The 19,992-nt window shown below is 44.4% G+C and overlaps 1 long non-coding RNA gene across 1 annotated transcript; it reads left to right on the top strand.

Annotated features, from left to right (window-relative positions):
• The first annotated feature begins 1,301 nt into the window (after positions 1 to 1,301).
• On the top strand, positions 1,302 to 9,115 carry LOC107980069. Its single transcript, XR_003480267.2, has 3 exons — positions 1,302 to 1,659; positions 8,429 to 8,553; positions 8,783 to 9,115. It is a non-coding gene; the product is annotated as an uncharacterized LOC107980069 (long non-coding RNA).
• The last annotated feature ends 10,877 nt before the right edge of the window (positions 9,116 to 19,992 follow it).

Below are 19,992 nucleotides of genomic sequence, written 5' to 3'. Positions count from 1 at the left end.
AAAAACTATTAACATTTTACTTTATGTGTGTAGGCATTTTGTCTGCATGTACATCTGCATACCACATTCATGCCTGATGCTCTCAGATGCAAGGGGACATCAGATCCCCTGGAACTGGAGTTACAGATGGTTATGAGTCAAGGTGTGGGTGCTGGGAACTGAACCCAGAGCCCCTGGAAGAGCAGCCAGTGCTCTTAACCCCTGAGCCATCTCTTTACACTACCCCTACCTCCTGGCAGGTGTTCCTTAATCCAACTAAGATGACAGCTAAAATGAACCAAGTACCTCCCCAAGTTACAACAAAGGGAAAATAAGTAAGTAAAAAGATGTCCCATGTCATTTATCATGTTTGAACAGGAAAAGACAAATAACAATTGATAGCACTAACACAGGTCTACTAGAATTGACAGCAGCAATGCTGGTTATGGTATGGAGTAACACATTCTCATTTATTGCTAGAGGGGATGACAATGGCATGGGTGCCTTGGAAGACAGCATATCGGTCTCTCACACAATTAACCCTTATCATGTGATCTAGCAATTGTGCTTGTTGTGGTTGAATGAGAATGTCCCCGTGGGCTCATGTATTTGAACACTTGGTCCCTAGTTGGCACTGTTGGAGAAGTTCTAGGGAGGCATAGCTGGAGGATGCCTTGGGTGGGTGGGGGAGGGGCAGGATTTCAGAGTTATAACCTTAACCCACTTCTAGTTTACTCTCTCTGCTTAGTGTTTGTCCTTAAAGACATGACCTCTCTGCTTCCTGCTCCTGTCTCTAAGCTTGCTGCTTGTTGCCATGCCTTCCTCTCCACTAAGGGCTTTCTTCCAGAAGCTGCTTTTGGTCCTGGGTGTTAATCACTGCATCAGAGAGGTACCAATTGCAGTACTCTTGTGTTCACTCAAATGAGAGGCAAACTTTTGTTCATTCAGAAAATTGCACATGGATAGTCACTGCAGCTTCGCTCCTCGTTTACAAAACCTGGAAGTGACACCTGGTGTCCTTTCAAGTTGGCAAGTTGTGCATGGAGAAGTCATCTTCAGTACTTACTAACAACAGGGTATTATTCAGTAATAGAAAGAAATGAATTGCTGGGCGTGGTGACCTATGATCCCAGCCTTTGGGTGGTGGTAGAAAGATAATGAGTGTGAGGCCACCCTGGGCTACAGATTGAGGTCCTATTTTAAAGGAATTATCAACAACAAAATCAAGCCATTAAAAAAAAGCTACGGAGGGCCTGGAGAGATGGTTTAGAGTTGTGGTTCTCAACTTTGCTAATGCTGGAACACTTTAATACAGCTCCTCATGTTGTGGTGACCCCCCCCCCAACCATGTTAAGTATTTTCTTGAGACTTCATAACTATAAATACACTACTATTATAAATAGTAATATAAATATCTGTGTGGTGATTTGAATAGGTATGGCCCCCGTAGACCCATGAGTTTGAATGTTTGGCCCACAGGGAGTGGCACTATTGGTGTGTGTCATCTTGTTGGAGGAGTGTGTCAGAGTGGAGGCTGACTTTGAGATGTCATACCCTCAAGCTATGCCTAGTCTCCATCTGCTGCCTACAGATAAAGATGTAAAACTCTCAGCTACCTCTCCAGCACCTGTTTGCCTGCATGCCACCCATCATGAAGATAATGGACTGAATCTCTGAACTGTAAGCCAGCCCCAATGAAATATTTTCCTCTGTAAGAGTTGTTGTAACGATTCAGGCATTATGCTGGCCTGCCCCTGCCACCTGGCAGAATGCACTCAGGCAGTAGCCTGGTTAGCCCAGGTGCATAGGACCCCTTTTAAAAAAGACTCCTGCCCGCTTACGCTCTCTTTCCTGCTGTTTACCTGGGCCAGGCAGAACTTTTCCTGTCCCCCTCTTCTCTTCTGTCCTGTCTCTGTGTCTCTTTACCTCTTTTCTCTTTCCTTCCCTCCTTTCCCCTTTGTAATAAAACTAAGCTCTGTCTGCCTGGCATGTTTGTCCTCTGCCTCAGCACCCTCGCCTGCCAGATTCCACGGTTTCCCTCATGCTTTATCATAACAGCTGTTATGGTGTCTCTTCCCAGCAATAGAAACCTTAACTAAGACAGTCTGATACGCAATCCCAAGGGTTGAGAAATACTGGCTTAGTGGTTGAGAGACTGTGCAGTGCGTGCAGAGGCCCAGAGTATGGTCACTCATGTAGCCAATCCCCTGGAACTCCCACTCCAGAGTTCTTACACTCTTTTCCGGGCTCTTCCTTTTTCCTTTCTCATCTTGTGAAGAGAAGCATGCAGGACCAGGACAGTCCATCCCCTACCCCCACCACCCGTCACCTCCATTTTGGAGAAGAAAATGGGAGTCATTAAGGAAACCTTGTTAGCACCTGAGAATCTCCATAAGGGCAAGGCTCTGGAGTTGCCTGTATTTTGCTCTTCTCTCCCAGCCATTTCTCGTGCTTGTATGTCTGCTCCTTTTACCACAGAGGGGTCTTGGCCGGGTTTATTTTCTCTGCCACTTAAAGAATTAAAAAAAAACTGGGAAAATTCCAGCCACAGGGGGAACATCTCAGCCGGAGCAGACAGAATGGCGGGTGGAGGGGTGATGACTGGCATGGTTAGAGATAAGGAAACACACACAAGCAAGCACACAGAAAGACCCTCTGCAGAACAAGAGAGGGGACTTGGGAACCTAAAACTGGTCCCTCCTTGAGGGCTGGGACCTTAAAGGGTCTTTAGGGAACCTTCAGCCTCTAATTTAGGTTCAGTTTGCACAAAGACAAGGAGGCTGGCAGGCCCACACCTTTGGGGGTAAACATGTGCCAGATCCAGTCTTGAACCTGTCAGATGGTTAACTGTTTGTGAGCCTTACTGGTGGGGGGCAGGGCAAAAGCCAGCTGCCCTTTATGTTAGGAGTATGAGGAAGAAGCCAGGAGTTGGCAGTCTTGCTTATCTATCTGTGACTGTTCTCCCTATCTACCTGCCCTTGGAGATCTGTCCACCACCCCGGGGCCTCAACTCCACACTGAAGGGGAAGTCCAGAGTCACTTCCTCAAGTCTTACTGGAGGATTTGGATAAGATACAGGCCTTTCACAGGTGAGGAAGGGATTGTTGCAGACTTGGCATAGCAAGAGACATCCAGGCTAGGAATGGAGGGCATAGTCTCCCAACAAGCCTGGAACAAAGCCAGCAGAATTTGTTGAGTTGTGAGCGCAAACAACAGGCCCCAGCAGCTAAGAGCAAGGTGTGGAATGTGTCAGGTGAATGGAATGTAACGAAGGGACTCCAGTGTTTACTCTGAAGTAGTCCAAACACGGTGGGACCAAAGCCAGTGTGGAAGGGCTGTTATCTGAGGTCAGCCGGGTGGAGTACGTGGAGGGAGGTGTTTGGTGTGGGTGACGGCTGATGGCCCAGAGCACATTCCAGTTGGCAGATAAGTTGAATCAGAAAGGCCAGGCAAGATTCAGAGGGAGTCTGTGACTTTAATCCTAGTGTCAGTTAAAATAAAGCACAGAGAGCAGCTCCCGCTCCCCAAACCCTTGCCCCCACCCACCCCACTTATGTGGTACTTAGATGAACTCAGGGTCTTGTACACATGTGTGATGGACCATGGCCTACACTCCTAGTCCTATCCATATAGAAGTTTATTTTGTCTGTTTTGGTTTTGAGACAAGGTCTCAATATAAAGCCCTGGCTGTCCTAGAACTGAATGTAGACTGGGCCATTCTCGAGCTCACAGAGATCCTCCTCCTCTCAAATGCTGGGGTTAAAGGTGTGGGCTACCATGCCTAGTTCTTTGCTGCCCCATCCCTTGAGACAAGGCCTCTCTGCCTCAGCTCCTCTAAATTCAAACGTTAAAATTGAATTACAGAGCTGGGTGGTGGTGGTGCACGCCTTTAATCCCAGCACTCGAGAGGCAGAGACAGGCAGATCTCTGTGAGTCCAAAGCCAGCATGGTCTACAGAACGAATTCCAGGACAGCCTCCAAAGCAATACAGAGAAACACTGTCTCAAAAAAAAAACCCAAAAAACAAAAAACAAAACCAAAAAAAAAAAAAACAAACCAATAAATAAATAAATAGAATTACAGAAATTAATTATTTTACTTGTTTACTATTGTTGAGACAGGGTCAGATTTAATCTTGACCTCACAGGGATCCACCTGCCTCTGCTCCCCGAGTACTGGAATTAAAGGTATAAGCCACCATAGCCAGTTTACTGGGACTTTTTTTTGGTTTTGATTTTTGGATTTCTCTTATTTCCAATGGCAGGTAGGTTTTTAAGTTTGTGTGCTTAACTACATATGACTGTCACCCTTTTTTTTTTTTATTGGACATTAGTTCTCAGTCAGAATATAAAAAGATTCAGCTTTAATTGAATTTCTCAAGGGTGGGAGCTGGGGGTAGAATGCTCTCCGTAATGGCCCCTCCTCAAGTAGGACTGGAATCCTCAATCGTGTTTGAGTCCCTGGTAAGAAGTTCAGTGCTGGGATTATTTTACGGTCTCTTTTCTTTTTCATCTTCCTTCCTTCCTTTTGTATAATGGCCAGTATACAGTTAACATACCAGGATCTCTATGTGGAGCTGGCACACTAAAGGAGACATGGCAGTCTGCAGGCCAACTACTGGTTATTCAAGCTACTTCAGGATTCAGTGTTTCTGACTTCAGGAGCATGGTGTGCTATGCTTATTTAGCATCAGGCTGGCTGCCAGGTCATGACTGTGTTATCTCCTACAGGATTGCTGTCTTATATAGTTATACTCCCATCCTATAGGATATTACAAATTACAAATTATTCCTCCTACCCAGGCCATCTTAAAGTCATCACTATGTTGTGAAGGTGCAAGAATGGACCTTACTTTTTTCCCCCTTTGCTAGAAGGCTCTTGCCCTGTGGTAAGGATTTTGCTCAAATGCCATATTCACAGTAATGCCTTTTAATTACAATTTTTATTTTTGGGGATTTCATGCATGAATACTGTATTTACATCATTTTTAACCCTTTTCTATCCCTCTAACTCCTCCTGTGTCCCCTGACAACTTCTCAAATTTATGAGCATTTCTTCTTTAATTATTATTATTACATACATACATAGGTAACTGTGTAACTATTTGTGCATACAAACACACAACTGGGGAAGCTTAGGGTTGCACACACACACACACACACACACACACACACACACACACACACACACACTCTTAGGGCTGACCCCTGGGGATTGGATAGCCTATATGGGAGCTGGTCCCTGTAGAAAACTGATTCACCCTCCATAGCAATTGATTGCGTATAGCTCTTCATTTTAGGGTGGAATCTTGTGAAATTTGTCCTGTCCATGTTGGCATGTCAATTGGTGTGTGTTGTCATTATGTTCATTTTCTTCGAGCAACTATGGGTACAGTATCTGTCATAGCTAACAGACACTATCTTGTAAGAATCCTTAAGCCCTCAAAAGATACTTTTTTTTTTTTTTTAGATTTTTATTTATTTACTATGTATACAACATTCTGCTTCCATGTATATCTGCACATCAGAAGAGGGCACCAGATCTCATAACGGATGCTTGTGAGCCACCATATGGTTGCTGGGAACCGAACTCAGGACCTCTGGAAGAGCAGTCAGGGCTCTTATCCTCTGAGCCATCTCTTCAGCCCTTTTTTTTTTGGTTTTGCGAGACAGTGTTTCTCTGTGTAGCTTTGGAGCCTATCCTGGCACTTGCTCTGGAGACCAGGCTGGCCTCGAACTCACAGAGATCCATCTGCCTCTGCCTCCTGAGTGCTGGGATTAAAGGCCCGGCCAAAAGATGCTTTTAAGTTTTGGCTCAAATTTGACCCTGTTTGGAAGTCAGGTCTTTGCAGATCATCACGTTAAAATGAAATCAATAGAGTAGACTCTAATCTGTGATGGCTAGAGTTCTTAAGAATGTGAGAGCCAGGCGTTGGTGGCACTCGGGAGGCAGAGGCAGGCGGATCTCTGTGAGTTCGAGGCCAGCCTGGTCTCCAGAGGGAGTGCCAGGATAGGCTCCAAAGCTACACAGAGAAACCTGTCTTGAAAAACCAAAAAAAAAAAAAAAAAAAAAGAAAAAGAAAAGAATGTGAGAGAATGTAAATATGGAGGCAAAGAGAAAGGTTGTGAGATACGGGTACTATGTCTGCTATCTCTAATCCAAGGAGAGCTTGAGGCTACCCCAGTATAGAAAGAGACATGGGACCATTTTTCTTTAATCTTCAGTTGGAACAAACCCCACTGTCACCTTGATTTTGGACTTCTGTGACACCATACATTTCTGTCATTTGAGCCATCTACTTTATGGTACTTGCTTACAGCAGTCCACAGATCAACTCTATTTTCTTTGGCCCACAACTATTCAAAGTTGTGCATTTCATTTCTCTTCTTTTCTCTAGAATGCAATCGCCCTTCAGTATCCAAGGGGCACTGGTGTCAGGGCAGCAAAATCAAGAGACATTCAAGTGCTTCGTTTAAAATGGTGTAGTATTTGCATATTACCTACACATCTACTACCTACATTTGGATGTATTCTCACTATACCCTTTGTCTTAGGGAGGGTTTCTATTGCCATGAAGAGACACCATGACCATGGCAACTTGTATAAAGGAAAACATTTAATTGGGTCTGGCTTATAGTTTCAGAGGTTTAGCCATTCTCATCATGGCAGGCAGACATGGTGCTGGAGAAGGAGTTCTACATCTTTCGGAAAACAGAGCATGGTTTCAGACACTGGGTGGTATCTTGAGCATAGGAAACCTCAAAGCCTGTCATCACAGTGACATGCTTCCTCCAACAAGGCCAAACCTACTGCAGCAAAGCACCTCCTAATAGTGCCACTCCCTACTATCTTATGGGGGTCAATTATATTCAAACTATCACACCCTTCTACATACCTGTAACATCTAACAAGATGTTAATGCCCTGCACACTCTTTTCTAATTTCCTAGGTTTTTCAGTCTATAGTTGAGTGAACCTGCATTTAAATGCACTAAAGGATTTTATGAAGCTAAGAAAATTATTGGGTTCTTAGAGAAGTAACACATTTAATTTTTCCCTTATTTCATTTTCATTCAGTGTCTACAAGAGAGCTCTTATGCAAAATGCTGAATATAGTTAATCGTGGTATAGTGCATACTCAAAAATTACTAAGACAGTAGATTTTGTAATGGTATGTGAGATTTGTACATATAAATTAGCTTAACTCAGCCATTCCATGATACATACATATTTCAAAGTATTTATGCTGCACACTGTAAGTGCAGACAATTTTATCAGCCATCGTGGTGGTTTGAATGAGAATGGCCCCATATGCTTATGACTACTTGGTCCTCAGATGGTGAAACTGTTGACCAAGGATTAGGACACATGGCCTCGTTGGAGGAGGTGTGTCACTGGGGGCAGGCTGTGAGGTTTCAAAAGATTCAAGTTAGTCCCAGTATGTCTTCTCTGCCTTCTGCTTGAGATCTGAGCTTTCAGCTGCTGTTGCAACACCCTGTACCGTGACTTCATTCTGCCATTATGGATTCTGACCCTTTGAAAGTCTAAGCCCATTGTAACACTTAATTTTGTAATTTGCTTCTATCACAGCAATAGAAACCTAACTAAGACATTTACACATTAAAAAAAAAGGAAAGGAACTCAAAGTTTGTTTAACAGGAAGTGTGACATGCTACAGTGGGGTGAGAATTCAAGGCGTTCATGCTAACCACTGATCACAGCTCCCTGATGGAAGGGCATCCTCCCATATTTCACAGGAAGAAGAGTCTGGACCAGACCACTCTGCAGACATGCTGTGGCTTCTGCAGAGCCAGGAAAGCAGTGGCTTTACTGTCCCTGAGAGCTCGGTGATAGAGATAGCCCCGGTGTCCCTGCTTCTGCTGCATGGGAGCTTGGTGTTTTGCAGTCCTTGCAACAATGTGGTCTGGAGGAACATTAACCAGCCAGGCCAGCTAGCTTTCCAGCATGAACGTGGAAGTGCTGGCTCAGTGGCCCAGGGGTGGGGGTCATGGAGTGGAATGAGTGTGAAGGACAGACACCTGTGCACACAAGATATACACACATTCTTTCTTCTTTTAGAAGTCGTGAGTAAAGCTGTATTTTTTCCTTCCTTAAATATAAATATTTATCACCGTGGTGTGTGTGTGTGTGTGTGTGTGTGTGTGTGTGTGTGTGTGTGTGTGTTTGAGCACATGGCGCACATCTCACAGCACAAGTGTGGATATTAGATGAAAACAATTTCTGGTACTGTCCTTCCACTGTGGGCTCCTGGGATAAAACTCATCAGGCCTTGGCAACAAAGAACTTTTACCTTCGGAGACATCTTGTTGACTCACCCATCCTTCTTTTTCTCTCCTCCCTCCCGACCTCCCTCAATACCTCCCTCCATCCGGCCCTCCCTCCTTCCTCCCTCCCTCCTTTCCTTTTCCCCCTTCTTTCCTTTTGAAAAGGTCTCATGCTGTCCAGGTTGGCCTCAAGCTCCTCATATAGCCTAGACTAGCCTTCATCTTCCGACCCTCCTGACCCAATCTCACAAATGCTGAGATTTTAGGCATGTACCACCATTGCCTGCCAGGTAATAAGTTTTTAATATTTTTTAAGATCTTATTTATTTATTATGTATACAACATTCTGCTTCCATGTATATCTGCACACCAGAAGAGGGCACCAGATCTTATAATGGATGGTTGTGAGCCACCATATGGTTGCTGGGAATTGAACTCAGGACCTCTGGAAGAGCAGCCAATGCTCTTAACCTCTGAGCCATCTCTCCAGCCCAATTTTTTAATATTTTCTTTTTGCAGCCAAACTGCATTAAAAACCATTTGGAATAGAGATTAACATCACCGACCGAACAGTGAAGATGCACTGGACATTTCACTCTTGTCTTCCCTTCCTCAAAATGGAGTCTTACAGGGAGACTCATTCTCCCAATTTAATGACAAGAAAATGAAAACTTGGAGCCTTTAAGGATCTCACCTGGAAAATTACAAGCAATCAACCAGAAAGTTGCAGGGCTGGTTGGAAGCACAGAGTGTTCTATGGTGTCCAAATTACTCTGCCTTGGGTGTGTGGTTTTATTTTTACATCCTGTAAATGGATTTTTTTTTTTTTTTGGTTTTTCGAGACAGGGTTTCTCTGTGGGTTTTGGAGGCTATCCTGGAACTAGCTCTTATAGACCAGGCTGGTCTTGAACTCACAGAGATCCGCCTGCCTCTGCCTCCTGAGTGCTGGGATTAAAGGCATGTGCCACCAACACCCGGCTTTTTTTTGGGGGGGGGTAAATGGATTTCTTAATTGGTCTAAATATTAAAAACTCAGAGTCAGATATACAGGAAAGTGTTGAGAGATCAGAGAGAAGGAACAAGCCATGGCCACACCTTACCTCCTTAGCATTTCAGCAGACAAGAGAGAGTTCCTGTTTCTCCCTGCTTATATCCTGTTTCTGCCCAGCTATCTCACTTCCTGTCTGTCTATACAGACTTTCAGAGCTCTATGGTGAGCTAGTGGCAAGCTCCATTCTCTGACCCCCAGACAGGCTTTATGTGTACAAGCAAGATATCATCACAACATCCAATTATTTCATCTCACAAACAAATGTCAAATGTCTGCTTGGCACTGGGTACTCAAATACATTCTGAGTTTTCAATGTTAAACAAAAATAGACCCATAGAAATTATAGGCTAGTTAGGAGAACAAACAAAATCATATCTGAGAGTGTCAAGAGGGTACATGCTTTGCACGAATGAGGCCTTGGGTTCAACTCCCGGCAACAAAGAACAAACAAGTACAAAATCACAATTGAAATGTGACAAATGCAATAAAGGAAAGGCACATGTTATCATGCAAACATGCAGTGCTTGGTATTTTGTATTTCTTTATTACTCTATATTTGCTTTACATCTTTATGTCTGCCTAGCATGCATTGAGTTCAGTCCCCAGTACCATATAAAAGTAGATTTGGTGACCCATGTCTGATTTCAGCACTTGAGGTGTAGAGGCATAAGGATGGGAATTTAAAAAAAATATATAGATGGCCCAGCAGTTAAAAGCACCAGCTGCTCTTCCAGCAGAGCTGGGTTTGACTTCCAGCACCCACATGGTGGCTCACAACTGTCTATAGCTCCAGTTTCAGAGGATTCGATGCACTCTTCTGGCTTTTACAGGTACCAGGCATGCACTTAGCACACAGACATACATGCAGGCAAAACATGACAATGGTGTCACCTTGTGCACCTAATTCAATAACAGGCATACAGTCATTATTTAATAATTGTTGAATCAACCAATTTATTTATATTTGTTGAGTGCCTATTCAATGCTTGACACCATTCAGAGTGCGGGAAAAATAAGATATTCCTTTTTGTAAGACTCTTCTAAGTTGGTCAAGTGAAACTTCTGAGTTGGAGGTCCTCAGATATCAGGAACAAGCAAAGCTGGAGTCCTGTGGAGAAGTCTGATCTGCCAGGTGTCTGCAGTCAGACTGAGGGCAGGAATGTGGTTTGCGGGTCTGGGGAACTTTTCTGATATCTCAAGATTTGGATATGTGGTCAGCTGCCAATCTGTATAATAGTTACTGACTTCTCACCTTTATAACTGCTGGATAGTTTATGTCAACTTGGCACAAGCTAACGCCATCTGAGAGAAGGGAACCTCAATTAACAAAATGCTTCCATAAGACGGGGCTGTAGGCAAGCCCGTAGGGAATTTTCTTAATTCATGGTTGATGGGAGAGGGCCCAGTCCATTGTGGGTGGTGCCTTCCCTGGGCTGGTGGTTCTGGGTTCTATAAGAAAGCAGGCTGAGCCTGGTGGTGGTGGCTCATGCCTTTAATCCCAGCACTTGGGAGGCAGAGGCAGTCGGATCTCTGTGAGTTTGAGAACCAGCCTGGTCTCAAACAAGAGCTAGTTCCAGGACAGGCTCCAAAGCCACAGAGAAACCCTGTCTTGAAAAACCAAAAAGAAACCCTAAAACAAACAAACAAACAAAGGAGGCTGAGCAAGCCATGAGGAGCAAGCCAATAAGCAGCACCCATCAATGGCCTCTGCATTAGCTCCTGCCTCTAGGTTCTTGCCCTGCTTGAGTTCCTGCCCTGACTTCCTTTACAATGATGACCACTGTGTGGAAATGTGAGCCAAATAAACTCTTTCCTCCCCAACTTGCTTTGGCCATGGTGTCTCATCACAGCAATAGTAACACGAAGACAATAATAAAAATGCTTTGCTCTTAGTAGAGTTCTTAATGGAATCATTAAATATTAACCTGAAAGGAGTTATCATGTCTAAGTGCTCATTATATTAGCTAGGAGTATTTTTTTTCTTTTTTTGGTTTTTCAAGAAAGGGTTTCTCTGTGGCTTTGGAGGCTGTCCTGGAACTAGCTCTTACAGACCAGGCTGGTCTCAAACTCACAGAGATCTGCCTGCCTCTGCCTCCCGGGACGAAAGGCGTGCACCACCACTGCCCGGCTCTTAGTTAGGAGTATTTTCATTATAAGTAAAAACAACAAAACTAATCCCTCTCCAACCATTTTAGAGGAAAATCACTGGTTGAGACAACAGAAAAGGCTATGCAGATAAACAGTAGTTTTCAGGGAAGCCTTGATCCCAGCCTCCGAATGTTAGAAATGTTGGTTATTCCCTTGGCTTTCTTAGTCTTTGGCATTGCCTCAGTACCACAAGTCTGCCTTCATTGTGGTTACAAGGTACCACTGTCTAAATCTCTCACAGACGTAGGTTTTTTTCATTCATTCCCTGGGTGAAGAGAGTTTAACTCTAGGTAGCTCCCATAGAATAAGAAAGTTTCTTTCTTTCTTTGGAATCTCCAGCAAATATCACTGTATCTTGCATTCCACTGATCTGGGGTAGGGTTTGTCTTTTACCAAATTGCCCTGGGTAAGAGGATAACAGGATGCAATCAAAGCACCGGAGCTAAGAGTGGGTCAGGTTTCCCCAGTGCACACGGACTACACGTGAAAGGAAGGGACACAGGATGGAGAGCAGGACACTGAGAAAGGAGGAATTGCTGGCTGGAGATAAAGAACCGCATCTGCTACACTTAAGGTCTAGAGCTTCGTCTCTGCACTCAACACAGCCTCTTATTAATGGCCCATCATAGGCAACGCACTGTGCTAAGTGCTTTGGTAACTAATATCCTTGATCCCATGAAACCAGAGAGTATAAGATAGGAGACATGCACAGCCAGAGTGGAAGACGGCACATAGAAAACCCTCTCCATGGGTGCACAAGGCACTTTCTTCCTTAACTGATCTGAACAGTAACTATTGGACTGTGTGCTGAGAATCCTCCCCTTGTGGGTGGCAGGTTTCTGAGACACTCTACCACGTTACCCAATTTTTCATTCCGTCACCATGTAAGATGAACTAATATAGAGAAAATGAAACTTTTGTGTCCAATACTTTTACCACATTCTTCAAAGGATTAACTGAGTGGTTTATTATGGTAACCCTACTTTCCAAACGTACCCTTGAGCCTCCAGGACATATCCAGAAATATTTACCCTACATGGGATGACGGAGGCAGTTTCTCCCTTCCTTAGTCCTAAAATAGCTTCCCTTTTCCATGTTTCCCAGCATAACACAAAGGAAGAACCTTAATTCTTTTGCTCTGAATTTAATGGGTTATGCTTTTTTTAAAATGCCTAGTTAGAGCCTACTGCAATGTTGGTCCATGACGAATGCTAGATGAACTTGGACCCACAGCTAGAGAGGGTTGTCATGCTTGTTTTCCCTTTAGAGATCCTAATTAGGCAACATCTAACTTCAGATTATCCTTGACCCAAGATTTCATTAATCTATTTAAATAGAAGTTATCATCTCCCCTTTGGGTACCTAACATACTGATCAAAGATTGCAAGCTTTGGCCAGGTGTGGTGGTGCCCATTTTTGATTCCAGCTCTAAAAAGGCAAAAGCAGACAGATCTCTGTGAGTTCAAGGTCAACCTGGTCTACCCATTGAGTTCCAGGTCTGCCAAAACTGCACTGTGAGACCCTGCCTCAAAAATAAACAAAAGCAAAAACAGGATTGCAAGCTTGGACAGGTGCAGGGCAAGCAGCTTTTGAAAAGCATATAGTAGGATGTTCATAGATCCATATCAATCTTGTTTTGTTTTTGAGAAAGGGTTCCTCTGTGTAGCAGCCCTAGCTGTCCTGGAACTCTCTCTGTAGACCAGGCTGGCCTCGAACTCATAGGAATCCATCTGCCTATGCTCCTGAGTGCTGAGATCAAAGATGTGCGCCACCACCACCCAGCCATATCAATCTTGACATATATTTTTTAAAAGTATGTGTGTATGTGTGGGGGTGCATGTTTGGAGATCAGAAGACAACTTTTGGGAGTCTGTTTTCTTCTTTCATCGTGGGATCCAGAGCTCAGATTTAAGTCTTCAGGCTTGCTTGGAAAATGCTTTTATGTACTGCTGAGCTGCTGAGAGATGTTGCCAGCCTACACACACACACACACACACACACACACACACACACACACACACACAATACACACACACACACTCACACACACTTTTGCATCTGCCCCAGACAATTCCACACAACAGTGCAAGTGGCTAACTTACTGAACTTTTTATGGAATGATGAGAAGAACGCTTGAACACCAAGAATAGAAACAATCTCATTCTCCAGTCAGAGGCATCTGGAAGGCTCCATACTGAACCAGGCCATGCAGGGGCCCACTGGGAGGGAAAGAGAAAGAAGCAAGAGAGGAGCCAAGGACTGAGAAACCAACAGACTGCATAGCCAAAATGGCTGAGATTGTATAGGAATCAGAGAAACTGGGGGAGGGAAGGGAAGCTCAGGGGCTGGAGATGTTCAGTGTAGGGGGTGGGTGAGAAGGGCTGAGAGGAGCCAGGACTCTGTAATAGTTCTTGGCAATGCTGAGAGAGACTGGTGGCCAGTGTCCACTTTGAAATGTTAAATAGGCCCCTCAGCCATTTGTCCCAGGTTTCTTTGAGACCTAACAAAGACAAAGATAGCAAAATAATGTCACAACAACAGACCTAAAAGACCAATGGGGGAAAAAATAACAGAGGACCCAGAAATAAACCCCCATAGCTATAGTCATCAATTCTTTGACAAAGATGTCAAAAACTTAACACTGGGAAATAAAAGGGCAGCCTCTTCAACACGTGGTGCTGGGGAAACAGAATGTTCACATGCAGAAGAATGAGACTAGACCCATCCTGCACCAGAATCTATTCAAAACATATTTTAAAATTTAGTATAAAGCTGATGAGCTGAATGCATGAGAGGAAAACAGAGGTAGAAACACTTCAAGGTATGGGCATAAGCAAGAACTTTCCGTAAAGGACTCCAATAGCTCAGGAAAAGACCCCACGAATGGACAAATGGGAAATTAGTGAAATTGGTAAGCTTCCACACAGCAAAGGAAACTCCCTACAAAGTGAAGAGGCAGACTACAGAATGAGAGAACACCCCTGTTGGTTATACTTCAGTTACAAGGGTAATATCTAAAATACAGAAAGAACTATAAAACCTGAACATCCCCAAACCAAATCATCCGATTAGGAAGTGGCGATTAACTGAACAAACAGTTCTCTAAAGAAAGCATCATGAAAAGTACTCAACATCTTCCGACACCAGGAGAATCCAGATTAAAACTGTTTTAACAGTCTCTCTCCTCCCAGGCAGAATGGCAAAAACAGAACATGTCTGGCCCCATCAGAGTGTGTGTGCCCACAGCCCCTTCATTGGGTTTCATCTTTTCCTTTGGACGTTAACATGGCACCCTTGTCCTTTCTGGTGTCAATCAAGTGTTTAGTGATCTTTAGAGGTTAGCCATAATTTTTACTTTTTTTAAAAAAACATAAAATAAGTGTTTTTTGTTTTTTGTTTTTATTTATTTATTTTTAATTACTCATATTTACATATCTATCCTCCCTATTCCCTCACCCTCCCACCCTCCTATCCTCCCATGTTCCCTATCCAACCCACCCCCCAACTCCTCCCCAGGGATAGTGAGGCCCTCCACCAAGGACCTTCAAAGTCTGTCATATTGTTTGAGGGAAGGCCTAGGCCCTCCTTGCTGTATCTCAGCTGCAATAGTATCCCTCCATAGGGAGTGGGCTCTCAAAGTCCATTTGTGTTCTAGGGATAAAGACTGGCTCTGTTGTTAGAGGACCCACAGACTGTCTTGGACTCCTAGCTGGTACCCACATTCAGAGGGGTTGGTTTGGTCCAATGCTGTTTCCCCAGCTTTATGACTAGGATCTCCATCCTATCAGTAGGTCAGGTCCACTGTTTCTGCAGGTCTCTCCATCCCTGTCTTGGCTCCTTTACTCAACCCTCCTCCCTCTTCACAACTGAATTCCAGTAGTTCAGTGTTTAGCTATTGGTGTCTGTTTCTGCTTCGAACAGCAACTAGATGAAGACTCTCCTTCCTCTCCCTGCTGCCCCCCAGCCCCCGGGGCTCCAATTTGGTCAGGGGTTCTTGTCTCCATCTCCTTCTTTGAGGGACTATGAAATCTTCTCTTGGGGTCCTCCTTGTTTCCTAGCTCCTCTGGCAGTGTTGATTGTAGGCTAGTGATCCTTTGCTTTATGTCTAAAAATAAAAAATGAGTGAGTACATACCATGTTTATCTTTTTGTGATTGGGTTACCTCACTGAGGATGGTTTCTTCTAGTTCCATCCATTTGCCTGCGAATTTCAAGATTCCATTGTTCTTTTTTCCACTGAGTAGTATTCCATTGTGCAAATATACCACATTTTCTCTATCCATTCTTCAGTTGAGGGGCATCTAGGTTGTTTCCAGGTTCTGGCTATTAGAAATAATGCTGCTATAAACATAGTTGAACATATGTCCTTATTGTATGAGTGTGCATTCTTTGGGTATATGCCCAAGAGAGGAATTGCTGGATCTTGAGGTAGACTGATTCCCATTTTCCTGAGAAACCGCCATACTGCTTTCCAAAGTGATTGTACAAGTTGGCACTCCCACCAGCAATGGAGGAGAGTTCCTCTTTCTCCACATCCTCTCCAGCATAGATTGTGATTGGTGTTATTGATTTTAGCCATTCTGACAGGAGTAAGATGGTATCTCAGGGTGGTTTTGAGTTGCATTTCCCTGATGGCTAATGGTGTTGAGCACTTTCTCAAGTGTCTTTCAGCCATTTTGGATTCCTCTGTTGAGAATTCTCTTTTAGTTCTGCACTCCATCTTTTAATTGCATTGTTTGGTGTTTTGGGTGGTAGCTTCTTGAGTTCATTGTATATTTTGGTGATCAGCCCTCTGTCAGATTTGGGGTTGGGGTTTCTGTGGGCTGGCGTTTTGTCTTGCGGAGTGTGTCCTTTGCTTTACAGAAGCTTCTCAGTTTCAGGAGGTCCCATTTATTAATTGTTGATGCCAGTGTTTGAGCTACTGGTAATTTTTTACTCTTTTATATAGATGTATGAACAGTTCTGAAAAGGTTCACTCCACATCCAGAATGGGGAATGTTTTAGTCACTGATCTATTGCTGTGAAGAGTCACCATGACCATGGCAACTGCTATGAAAGAAAACACTTAATTGGGGGCTTGCTTACAGTTTCAGAGGTTTGGTCCATTATCATCACAGCAGGGAGCATAGTGGCACACGTGGCATTAGAGCTACAACCTGATCCATAGGCAGAAAGACTCTGAACCCTCAAAGCCCAGCCCCAGAGCCATAGGTCACACCTCTTAATCCTTCTAATCCTTTTAGATAGTACCCTTACAAGGTAGAGATTCCTTTTCCTCAAGCTTTACTGATATTTCTCATAGAAATTAAGACATAGACAGAGATAAGTGGGTTTGAAATGTGGTAGTAGCACCCCAGAAAAAATGTGCAAAAGCCTCGAAGAAGCCCTGGCTTCTGTGTCCCCATCCCTCCCAAGGCCTGGTGTTCAGCATTTCCTTTATGTCTGTGACTTCCCCCATGCACTCCTAAGACATTCTACTACCAGTGCTTCCCCAACTGTCTTCTAGCTGGCTTGCTCAGTTACCTTTAGTTTGCTTGAAATGAGACAACTTAACTGATTCCAAATACTATTGCAGCCCACACAATGAGTATTTTCACTATCATACAAAAATCCAGATATTTACTGTGGAGTCTGAATCATCTGCCTAGCAGCATTAGGTCGAAGTTCAACCAGACTCTGCCTCGGGTCAAACACAGAGGTGAAGATTCTCGAATGATGTTGTGTTTTGTTTTGCTGGTTTTTGTTTTGTTTGAGACTGGGTCTCTCCACATATGTCTGGCTGTCCTGGAACTCTCTGTAGACCAGGCTGACCTCAGACTCACAGAGATCCTCCTGCCTCTGCCTCTCAAGTGCTGAGATTAAAGGAGTGTGCCACCACACCCGGCTAAGATTCCAGAAAAGGCATTTAGAGGGGTGGGCCTCCTGTTGTGGGTCTTGGCTCTTACTCTACACCCACATTGACTGAAGTCAGACTTACTCCTTTGCTGTGTAAACCACATCAATTCCATAACACAGTAATGAGAAAACTGATGTCTTATTGAAAATTCCTTTTTTGTTTGTTTGACTTTTTGAGACATGGTTTCTCTGTATAATAACCTTGGCTGTCCTGGAACTTCAGACCAGGCTGACCTGGAACTCACAGTGATATGCCTGTCTCTGTCTCCCGAGTGCTGGAATTAAAGGCATGTGCCACCACCACCTGGCCTAAGATTCCTTTTAAAAAAGAAGTTATTAGGTGTGTGTGTGTGTGTGTGTGTGTGTGTGTGTGTGTGTGTGTGTGTGTGTGTGCGCGCGCGCGCGCTTCCCAGCTTACCTGATCTTTTCATATTTCTACATTTGGTGACAATGAGCTGTACATTTTCAGTCACTAAATCAGACAGTTGATTATTAAAAATGCAATTAAAGATTACTAAGTAAATAAATGCCTTCTTGGATTTCTTACTAAGTTTATTGGAGGAGGGAAGGGGGAGAAGCAAAAGAATGGCAGGGCTGGGTGCGAGCCAAGAGTAGGGCAAAGGTTATCTGAGGGTCTGAGATAAGTCCCTCCCCCAGGCTCTCTCCAGAAAGCCTTGTGAGGGAAGATCACCCCTTAGTTCTCCTGCAGCAAGGTGTGAGACAATCCCGCTCCACTCATTCTCACTCCTGGTGCTGGCAGGTTGGCTAGGGGTTAGCTCCTGTGTAAGGCAGAACCAGACATGGCCCCAAGGCTGTGCCTGGAGTCCATGAGGCCAGCTACTCTTCAGAGTCCTCCTGTAATTTGCTGTCCCCTGATGGGGGAGGTGCTGCAGAAAGTTTGTTCACACCCATGTGAAGATGTGTCACTGTGATTGGTTTAATAAAGAGCCGAACAGCTAATAGCTAGGCAGGAGAGAATAGGTGGAACTTTCGGGCACACACACACACACACACAGAGGGGGGAGAGAGAGAGAGAGAGAGAGAGAGAGAGAGAGAGAGAGAGAGAGAGAGAGAGAACTAAGGGTTATCTGGTGCCAGAGGAGACGCTGAGAATTCCGTTCGAGACCAGCTGATGTTGAGCCCAGCCCCCACGGGGTCTCTGTGAACTGACAGGTACACATCCTGTTCTCTAGTCCTGTCTTACAGGCCCTGCCTTGCCCCACTGGCATCAACATCTAGTAGGAGGAAAACACCAGCTCTTACACATGGGGTTTCTCCACTGTGCTGTAAGTGTATATAAGGCTGCTCTCTCCCTGCAATAAAGAGACAGAGAGATGGAGAGAGACACACGCACATTCTCTTAGCACAAACGACCAGATGTCTTGTCTTTCATTTAAATCTCCAGGCTTTTGCCCGATACATTAGACTTACTCGTGGTGCGGGTGCCAAAAGCCTGGTCTACAAGAGAAGTCTGATGTACAGAATGGAGAAGAGATAAAAAGCCACACAGCAGAAAGTAGATTAATAGAATCAGGTTAAAGTTAAAGCTAGCTGGGAACTAACTTAAACTTAAGGCCAAGCTTTTGTAATTAATAAGTCTCCATGTCATTCTTTGGGAGCTGGCAGTCAAAAGAAAGTCCAACAACAGGGAGAAGCACAGTGCAGCAGTGTCCCAGCTCCTTTCTCTCTCTCCCCTTAAATATATATCAATTTTATATGTATAGGTGTTTTGTCTGCATTCATGCAGCACCCTCAGAGACCAGAAGAGGGCAATGCATCCAGTGGAACTGTAGTCACAAACTGTTATGAGCCACCACATGTTGCTAAGAACTGAACCTGGGTCCCTGTAAGATCAGCAAGTGATCTTAACCACTGGGCCATCTTCCCAGTCCCGCATTGTCTCTTAACTGTGTAATTTTTGACCAGTCATTTAGTTAGTTGAAACCTTGGTGCCTTGCTGTCCATCCCTGGGTCAGGGTTATATTAGTTACTTTCTTTCTTTCTTTCTTTTTTTTTTTTTTTGAGACAGGGTTTCTCTGTGTCATCCTGGCTGTCCTAGAACTCACGCTGTAGACCAGGCTGGCCTCGAACTCACAGAGATCCCCCTGCCTCTGAGTGCTGGGATTAAAGGCGTGTGCCCACCCAACGTCTGGCGTGTATGATTGTTTTATATGAACATATGTCTATGTACCTCGTATGTACCTGGTGCCTGAAGAGGCCAGAAGAAAGCATCAGACCTCCTGACACTGGAGTTACAGATGATAGTGAGCAATGTTGGCACTGGGAACCCAACCCTACTCATGTGCCAGAGCACCAAGTGCTCTTAACCACTGTGCCATTCAGCCCCTAGTTACCTTCCTCATTTTGGTGATGATATAGTCTACAGAAGCAACTGTGTCAGGATGTATTTGGGCTCATGGTTTGAGAGAATACAGTCCATCATGGCAGAGGAGGTGTGGCAGTGGGAACAGCTCTTTTTTGTGCCTGAGCCTGAGTGGATCCAAAGCAGAGAGCCCAGACCCAAACACTCTAGCCCAGTGTGCTCAACCTTCCTAATGCTGTGACCCTTTAACACAGTTCCTCGTGTTGTGGTGACCCTCAACCCTAAAATTATTTCTTTGCTGCTTCATAACTGT

This window comes from Cricetulus griseus (assembly GCF_003668045.3).
Source record: "Cricetulus griseus strain 17A/GY chromosome 1 unlocalized genomic scaffold, alternate assembly CriGri-PICRH-1.0 chr1_1, whole genome shotgun sequence".
In the NCBI taxonomy this organism is placed as follows: Eukaryota; Metazoa; Chordata; class Mammalia; order Rodentia; family Cricetidae; genus Cricetulus; species Cricetulus griseus.
This window is presented reverse-complemented; position numbering and strand designations above follow the sequence as displayed.